Genomic DNA, 7,644 nt, shown 5'->3' with positions numbered 1-7,644 from the left:
GGCCAGCATGATCCTAATTCCAAAACCAGATAAAGTCACTATGAAGAAAGAAAATTACTGGTCAATATCCCTGATGAACATAGTTGCTAAAATCCTCAACAAAATATTAGCAAACCAAATACAAAGGTGCATCAATAGGATCACATGCCATGGTCGAGGGAGATTTATTTCTGCAATGCAAGGTTGTTATACATTGGCAAATCAATAAATGTGATTCACCACATAAAGTAAATAAAGGATAAAAACCACATGATCATATCAATAGATGGGGAAAAAAAGCATTTGATAAAATCCAGCATCCATTTATGATGAAAACTTTGAGCAAAGTGGGAGAGAAAAATACCTAAACTTAATAAAGGCCATATACGACAAACCCACTGCCAGCATCATACTCCATGGGCAAAAACTACAAGCGTTCTATTTAAGATCAGGAACAAGACAGGGATGTCTGCTTTCACCTCTCTTATTGAACAAAGTACTGAACTTCCTAGCCACAGCAACGAGGCAAGAAGAATAAATAAAATGCATAGAATTTGGAATGGAAAAAATAAAACTGTCATTATTTTCAGATGACTTGATATTGTATATAGAGAACCCCAAAGATTCTACCAAGAGACTACTAGAACTGATAAATGAATTCAGCAAAAGAGCAGGATACAAAATTAATATCCAGAATTCGTTTGCATTTTTATATTCTAATAACAAACTAACTTAAATGAAAATCAAGAAAATGATCTCAGCCCTGGCTGGTGTAGTTCAGTGGATTGAGTGTGGGCCTGTGAACCAACGGATCACAGTTCGATTCCCAGTCAGGGCACATGCCTGGGTGGCAGGCCAGGTCCCAGCAGGGGATGCATGAGAGGCAACCATTCATTGGTATTTCTCTCCTTCTCTCCTTCCCTTCCCCTCTAAAGATAAATAAATAAAATTTTAAAAAAGAAAGTGATCTCATTCACAATTGCTTAAAAAAGAATAAAATACCTGGGCATAAACTGAAGTAAGAATGTAAAAGAATATTACATCCGAAAATTATAAGAAAAGTATAAGAAACTGAGGAGAGAAACTGAAGAAGATACAAATAAGTGGAAGCACATACTGTGTTCATGGATAGGAAGAATTACATCATTAAAATGTCCATACTTCTAAGGGTCAATGAACCCAGGAGTTGATTTTTTGAAAAGATAAACAAAATAGACAAACCTTTAAGTAGGCTCATCAAGAAAAGAAGAGAGAGGACACAAATGAACACAATCAGAAATGAAAGAGGAGAGATTACAACTGATAACACAGAAATAGAAGGGATTGTAAGAGTTACTATGAAGAACTAACTGTATGCCAAGAAATTTGAAAACCTAGGTGAAATAGACAAATTTCTAGAAAAATATAATCTTCCAAAGCTCAATGAAAAAGGAGCAGAAAACCTGAACAGACCAATAACAGCAGATGAAATTGAAGCAGTAATCAAAAAACTCCCATCACACAAAAGCCCTGCACCAGATGGTTTCACAGGAGAATTCTACAAAGCATTGAAGGAAGAGCTAACTCCTATTCTTCACTCTTCCAAAAAATCCAAAATGATGGGAAACTCCCGAACTCTTTTTATGAAGCCAGCATCATCCTAATTCCAAAACCAGATAGAGACACAACAAAGAAAGAAAACTTGAGGCCAATATCGCTGATGAACATAGATGCTAAAATCCTCAACAAAATATTGGCAAATCTCATCCAACAATACATCAAAAAGATCATACACTATGGCCAAGTGGGATTCATCCCAGGGATGCAAGGATGGTTCAATATTCGCAAATCAATAAATGTAATACATCACATAAACAAAACCAAAGACAAAAACCACATGGTCATATCAATAGATGCGGAAAAAGCTTTTGATAAGGTACAACACCCATTCATGATAAAGGTACTCAGCAAAGTGGGAATAGAGGGAGCATTCCTCAATATAATAAAGGCCATATATGAAAGACCTACAGCCAACATCATACTCAATGGGCAAAAACTAAAAGCTTTTCCACTAAGATCAGGAACAAGGCAAGGTTGTCCACTTTCACCACTTCTATTCAATATAGTATTGGAAGTTTTAGCCACAGCCATCAGACAAGAACAGGAAATAAAAAGCATCCAAATTGGAAAGGAGGAAACAAAACTGTCATTGTTCACAGATGACATCATAGTGTACATGGAAAATCCTATAGACTCTACCAAAAAACTGCTTGAACTAATAAATGAATTTGGCAAAACAGTGGGTTACAAAGTCAGTATCCAGAAATCGAAGGCATTTTTGTATACTAACAATGAATCAGCAGAAGCAGAAATCAAGAAAAAATTCCCATTCAATATAGCAAAACAAAAAATAAAATATCTGGGAATAAACCTAACCAAGGAGGTAAAAGACCTGTATGCAGAAAACTACACTACACTGAGGAAAACAATCAATTTGTTTCCAACAAATAAATGGAAACATGTACCGTGTTCATGGATTGGTAGAATTAACATCATCAAAATGTCCATACTACCCAAAGCAATTTACAGATTCAATGCAATATCTATTAAAGTACCAATGGCATATTTCACAGACATAGAACAAACACTTCAAAAATTTACATGGAACCATAAAAGACCCCGAATAGCAGCCACAATTTTGAGAAAGAAGAACAAAGTAGGAGAGATTACAATACCTGATACCACACTGTATTACAAGGACTCTGTAATCAAAACAGCTGGATACTGGCATAAAAACAGGCACATGAACCATGGAACAGAACAAAGAGCCCAGAAATAAACCCAAGTCTCTATGGTCAGTTAATATTCGACAAAGGGGGCAATGACATAAAATGGAGTAAAGATAGCCTCTTCAACAAATGGTGTTGGGAGAACTAGACAGATATGTGCAAAAACATGAAACTCAAGTACCAACTTACCAACTTACCACACACCAAAATAAATTCAAGGTGGATAAAAGACTTAAATATAAGCCATAACCATTAAAGTACTAGAGGAGAACATTGGCAGGAAAATCTCAGATATTTCATGCAGCAACATTTTTACTGATATGTCTCCTAGATCAAGGGACATAAAGGAAAGAATAAACAAATGGGATGTCATAAAAATTAAAAGCTTTCGCATGGCTAAAGAAAACAGTATTAAAATAAAAAGAGAGCCAAATGTATGGGAAAACATATTTCCTAGTGATACCTCAGACAAGGGTTTAATTTCCAAAATATTCAAAGAACTTACACGACTCCACTCTAAGAAGACAAGTAACCCAATTAAAAAATGGGGAAAGGACTTGAACAGACACTTCTCCAAGGAGGACATACAGAGGGTCCAGAGACACATGAAAAGATGCCCAATATCTCTAGCTATCAGAGAGATGCAAATTAAAACCACAATGAGATACCACTTTACACCGGTGAGAATGGCCATCATAAACAAAGCAACAAACAAGTGTTGGAGAGGTTGTGGGGAAAAGGGGACCCTAGTCCACTGATGGTGGGATTTCAGATTGGTACAACCACTATGTAAAACAGTATGGAATTTTCTAAGGAAACTAAAAATGAACATGCCCTTTGACCCAGCAGTTCCACTGTTAGGAGTATATCCTAAGTACCCCGAAGCACCAATCCAAAAGAACCTATGCACACCAATGTTCATTGCAGCACAATTTACAATAGCCAAGAGTTGGAAGCAACCTAGATGCCCATCAGTAAATGAATGGATCCAAAAAGTATGGTACATTTTCACAGTGGAATTCTATGCAGCAGAAAGAAAGAAGGAGCTCCTACCCTTTGCAACAGCACAGATGGAACTGGAAAGCATTATGCTGAGTGAAATAAGCCAGGCGGTGAAAGACAAATACCATATGATATCACCTTTATCAGGAAACTAAATAACAAAACAAACAAGCAAGCAAAATATGACCAAAGACACTGAAATAGAGAACAGGCTGACAGGGACCAGAGGGGAGAGGGGAGAGAATCATAGGGGAAAAGGGAAAGGATTCACAGGAACAAGTATAAAGGACACATGGACAATAACTAAGGTGGGGGGGTGGAAATGGGAGGGAGGTAGGGAGCACTGGGGGGCTGGGTAGGGCTGGAAATATAAGACAGAAAACTGTACTTGAACAATAATTAAATAAATCTAAACAAAAATAAATAAATAAAATAAAATAAATGTCCATACTACATTGAGTCTATAGACGCAATACAAATCCTATCAATATTCCAATGACATATTCCACAGAACTAGAACAAATATTTCAGAAATTCATAGGGAACCACAAAGGTCCCCATATAGCAACAGTGATCCTGAGAAGAACAAAGTTGGGGGAATCACGCTACCTAGTATCAAAATATACTGCAATGCTATAGTAATCAAAACAGCCTAGTACTGGCATAAAAGCAGATACATAGATCACTGTAACAGAACAGAGAGCTCAGCAATAAACCCACACCTTTATAGTCAATTAATATTTGACAAAGAAAGCAAGCACATACAATGGGCTAAACATAGTTTATTCAATAAATGGTGTTGGGAAAATTGGACAGATATGTGCAGAAAAATGAAACTAGTCCACCTTTTTATACCACACACAAGAATAAATTGAAAATGAATCAAAGACTCAATTTTAGATCCAAAACCAAAAAATCCTAGAGGAAAACATAGGCAGCAAAATCTCAGACATTGCTCATAGCAATATTTTATGGGATATAGCTCCCCAGGCAAGAGAACAGAAGAAAAAATAAATAAATTGTACTACATGAAACTAAAAATGTTTTTGCAGAGCAAAGAAAATTATCTGAAAGATAAAGACAACCCATAGAAGGGGACAACATATTTGATGATATATCTGATAAGCGGTTAATATCCAAAATATATAAAGACCTTACAAAAATCAACACCAAAAACCAAACGATCCATTTAAAAAATGGACAAAGGACCTGGATAGACACTTATCCAAAGAGTATATTCAGGTGTTCCATAGACATATGGAAAGATGCTCAACATCACTAATCATCAGACAAATACAAATTAAAACCATAATGAGATATCATCTCACATCTGTCAGAATGGCAATTATCAGTAAATCAACAGAGTAGAAGTGCTGATGAGGATGCGGAGAAAGGGGAACCCTTTTGCACTATTGGTGGGATTGTAGACTGGTGCAGCCACTGTGGAAAGCAGTATGGAAATACTGTATTTTGCCATGTATTAGGCACACTTTTTTGCCCAGATTTTTAGGGAAAAATAAGGATTTTATATGGGTAGTACTAATTCTGTATGTATATAAATTGTTTTAATTCTTTTATTTATGCTTATGCAATAAAAGTGCAGATTTAGAAAGCAATGATGATATTCCTATGCAAAATAATAACCTGGAATATAATAATCTGTTTTGTTTCTAGATACAAATAAATAAAAAAATTGAATTAAACATTCAGTCAGATCCCGGCAGCAGCTACAGTGGCTCTCATCTTCTTCGGCTGTTTTCCCTATCTCCTTTTCTTTTCCAGAAACATGGCCTCTGGTGTGGCTGTCTCTGATGGAGTCATCGAAGTGTTCAATGATATGGAGGTGTGTAAGTCCTCGACTCTGGAAGAGGTGAAGAAGTGTAAGAAGGCAGTGCTTTCTTCCTGAGTGAAGACAAGAAGATCATCCTGGAGGAGGGCAAGGTTATTCTGGTAGGTAAGGTGGACGGCACTATAGATGACCTCTATGCAATATTTGTCAAGATGCTGCCAGAAAAGACTGCCACTATGCCCTCTATGATGCAACCTATGAGACCAAGGAGAGCAAGAAGGAGGACCTGGTGTTTATGTTCTGGGCCCCTGAGTCTGCACTCCTTCAGAGCAAAATGATCTATGCCAACTCCAAAGATGCCATCAAGAAGAAGCTGACAGGAAAAAAAGCATGAATTACAAACAAACTGCTATAAGAAGGTCAAGGACTGATGCACTCTGGCAGAAAAGCTGGTGGACAGTGCTGTCATCTCCCTGGAGGGCAAACCTTGTGAGGCCCCTCCAGGCCCCTGCCTGGAGCATCTGGCAGCCTGAGACCTGCCTGTAGGAGTTGCTGGCTGCCCTCTTCCTGCCAGCCCAGAGGAGGTGAGGGGATCACAGCAGGGGAAGGGCAGTCCCTTCACTCAGTTGCCAAACAGCCCCCCAACCCCTGATCTTCCTCCTCCCTTCACCCCTGATAGTTCCGGCCTTCCCAAACCACTTTTGATTTTCTGATTTCTCTTGGAAGCAGACCAAGTCCTCCCCAGGCACCCCAGTTTGGGAGGGGCCTGCATTTTTAATGACACCCCAACTCCCACCTATTCCTCTCTTTTCCCATGCTGCCAACTTCTAACTGCAATAGTAACTCTGTGCTTGTCTGTTTAATCCTGTGTATAAATGAAATGCTGTGGAGATGACCCTTCCCCATGCCACCTGGTTCTCCTCCCCTTTTCTACCTGGTCATGGCCATTCATGGAAGCAGTACCAGAAAAGGGAACCTTCAATTAAAAAAAAAACAATAAAAGGTTTTACTTAAAAATGGAATTAAAAATTAAAACAAAAGATTTTTTCCCTGAACATTTGGGCCAAAAACATGGATGCACACTATAAATGGAGGCACATTATACATGGCAAAATATGGTACCTCAGAAAATTAAAAACAGATCTGCCTTTCAACCCAGCTATCCCACTTCTGAGAATATATGCGAAGGAACCCACAACACTAATTCAAAAGGACATAAGAACCCTTATGTTCGTTGAAAAATTATTTACAATCACCAAGATATGGAAGCAGCCCAAGTTTCCATCAGTAGATGAGTGGATAAAACAACTATGGGACATTTACACACTGGAATACTACTTAGCAATAAAAAGAAAATTTTACCTTTTGCAATAGCATGGATGGACCTGGAGAACATTATGCTAAGTGAAATAAGCCAGGGAGAGAAAGACAAATACCATATGATTTTACTCATATGTGGAATCTAATGAACAAAGTGAACTAACAAACAGAACAAAGACAGAGTCAAAGATGGAGAATAGATGAAAACTAGTGTGGGGAGATGCTGAGGGGATGGAGGGACTGAGCAAAAAGGAAAAAGGATTCATGGACATGGACAACAGTGTGGTGACAGCTGGAGGGAGGTTGCATAAAGGGACTAAATAATAATGCAAAAATAAAAAGATTAAATAAAACAAGAGTAGATGGAACCAACCAGAGGAAAAAAAGTGTAGAAAGGGTAGAGTTTACCCCAGAGGTGCTCCAGCAGATAGAGAAGGAATAGCCTGCAAAGGTAAATGAAAAATAAAAGATCATTTGTATACTGCCTGTCATCTGTAACAGAATGTTTTAGCATTTGAGGGTTGCTGATTAATAGCATCTCTTGTCTTTCACCTGAAATTGGAATCAATAAAGATAGATACACACGTGAGTCAGGCAGGAGATAAGAATATTACCTTTATTAATCATAAAGCTGCTTGGAGAAAGAAGAAAAGAGTTGCCTCTGAACAGGCCCACTAATATGAGCAGTCTATCTCATGTACTCTCCATTTATGTAAATATGAAATGGGCTCTAGGAGCACAGAGCTTATGTCTGACCTGATCTGTGCCTAGCAGAGTGCCTGGCAC

The 7,644-nt window shown here is 38.0% G+C and overlaps 1 pseudogene; it reads left to right on the top strand.

Moving 5' to 3' along the window:
* Positions 1-5,505: 5,505 nt before the first annotated feature.
* Positions 5,506-6,071, top strand: LOC118998544 (cofilin-1-like; annotated as a pseudogene).
* Positions 6,072-7,644: the final 1,573 nt, after the last annotated feature.

This window comes from Sturnira hondurensis, unplaced genomic scaffold (genome assembly GCF_014824575.4).
Source record: "Sturnira hondurensis isolate 20B ecotype Veracruz unplaced genomic scaffold, ASM1482457v3 Scaffold0014345, whole genome shotgun sequence".
Lineage (NCBI taxonomy): Eukaryota > Metazoa > Chordata > Mammalia > Chiroptera > Phyllostomidae > Sturnira > Sturnira hondurensis.
The sequence above is the reverse complement of the archived record's forward strand: the minus strand, read 5'-3'. Positions and strand labels throughout refer to the sequence as shown.